This window comes from Manihot esculenta, chromosome 7 (genome assembly GCF_001659605.2).
Source record: "Manihot esculenta cultivar AM560-2 chromosome 7, M.esculenta_v8, whole genome shotgun sequence".
NCBI lineage: Eukaryota > Viridiplantae > Streptophyta > Magnoliopsida > Malpighiales > Euphorbiaceae > Manihot > Manihot esculenta.
This window is the reverse complement of record NC_035167.2, coordinates 11,876,574-11,878,679: the sequence shown is the minus strand read 5'-3', so window position 1 is coordinate 11,878,679 and position 2,106 is coordinate 11,876,574. Positions and strand designations below refer to the sequence as shown.

General features: G+C 38.7%; 1 non-coding gene across 1 annotated transcript; it reads right to left on the bottom strand.

The window, feature by feature from the left end:
• Positions 1-1,562: 1,562 nt before the first annotated feature.
• On the bottom strand, positions 1,563-1,669 carry LOC122724274. Its single transcript, XR_006351538.1, has one exon. It is a non-coding gene; the product is annotated as a small nucleolar RNA R71 (small nucleolar RNA).
• Positions 1,670-2,106: the final 437 nt, after the last annotated feature.

Here is a 2,106-nt window from a genome sequence, read left to right as displayed (position 1 = left end):
ATTGTTAGTTTAAATAATTTAAGTCCGTAATTGCTTAGATTGTTTGAACACAAGCACACTTGGTTGCATAATGTAAACTTGACCACGCGGTTGGCAAGGTTAGAATTAGGTTTCTCTAAGTCTTAATGCAGTTAATAGTTGAAAAGTAAAAACCCCAAGGACGTTCCTTGGCAACTTGTTAACTAGTGTTTGATTAGCGAACGTTTCCTAGTCAAACTAAAACTAAGGAGGAATTTGGTTGTGAGAAGCGTCTTCCACAACCTAAACTAATTTATTGAAATAAATAGGAGTATCAAATAATCAATGATCAATTCTAAACAACTGAAATAGATGCATACTTCAACTAGAGCTTTTCTCCCATTGATTTACTCATCTTTTTAAATTATTGCTTTCTCTTACAATTTAGTTTTAATCATCAAAATAAACCCCCTCCTTTTATTTATTTTTGTTATTTATTTGTCCAAGTCATTACTAGAAAAATCTTTAGTGTCAAATCTCTGTGGTTCGACCCTATTGCCACTATCTACAAATTAATTTGTTGATTGATAATAGGTTTATTTTTTACGGCTTCGACAACCGCTATCAAAAATTGGTGCCGTTGCTGGGGATTTGATTTAAACTAACGAATTTTCCTTTTATGACCAGGGCTGACCGTAAAGAAGCTCTTCTTTACGATCCAGAAATTGAACGCACTGCCAAGAGCTTGAGAAAGCAATCAAACTTGAGGAACCAAGCCTCAAAACCATCTTCATCAGCAATAACAACAAATCTGGTGACTGCCATATAATCTGCTGCACAGATTACTGAGGAACTTGCTGCTACACCTGCTGTTGAACCTACTGCACCTGTTGCTATATCTACTGCACAAATCACTGATGTATCTGCTGCACAAATCGCTGCTGTACCTGCTGAATAAGTTGCTGAACCAATTGTTGAAACTACTGTACATGCTGCACTTGTTGAATCTGTTGCTGCACTCAAAATCAGCCCTTAAAACTGCATTAGAACCAGCCCAAAAACCAAAAATTTTTGCTAAAAAAATCTCAAAACCAGCCCTTAAAATAGTAGCTGAACGAGCTGCTATAAAGACAGTCACAGCAGCACCTGAAGAGGCAGAAAATGCAGCAGCTACTGCTCATGAACCAGCTGCTGTCCTTGCTGAATTTGAAGCTAAAAACATTGAGGCAAGAGCTCCAATGGCATAAGAAAGAACTCTTTGTGAACTAGCAACACCCTTGGATGATCAAGCACTAAGGTGCATCACTTACCCACCTTTGGCAGCCCCTTTTGAGCTCAAAACCGAATTAATTCATCTCCTTCCAAAATTCAGAGGTTTGAAAAATGAAAATCCATACAAGCACCTTAAAGAATTTCACATTGTGTGTTCAACAATGAGGCCTCAAGGTATTTCCGAAGAGCATGTTAAATTAAGAGTTTTTCCCTTTTCTCTTGATGATTTTGCCAAAGATTGGTTATTCTATTTACCACTTGGATTTATCACTTCATGGGCTGAGATGGTGAGAGCCTACTTCAGCAAATACTTTCCAAACTCAAAAGCTATTGGCATCAGAAGAGAGATCAGTTGCATCAAGCAAAAGGATTATGAAAAGCTATATGAATATTGGGAAAGATTCAAAAGGTTGTGCACAAGCTGCCCTCAACATGATATTTTTGACAAATCACTCATCGAATACTTCTATGGAGGTTTGCTACCTTCGGAAAGAAAGTTTATAGACGCAGCATATGGAGGATCAATTGAAGACAAGTCACCTCAAGCCATAAGGGATTTAATTTCCACCATGGCAACAGCCTCACAGCAATTTGGAGACCAAGAACAGCCACCAAGAAGGGTGAATGAGGTGAGTACATCCACTTTAGCATCGCAAATCTCTGATCTCACCAATGTTGTCCATAGCCTTGTTGTGGGTCAAGCTCAACAAGTCCAGCAAATTCAGCAACCCAAGCCATGTGGAATATGTGCAAACATAAACCATCCAACTGACCTATGCCCTTCTCTTCAAGAAGAGGACCAGCAAGTCAATGCAGTTGGAGGATTTAATGAGCAAGGAAGGTACGATCCCTATTCTAATACCTACAACCCAGGTT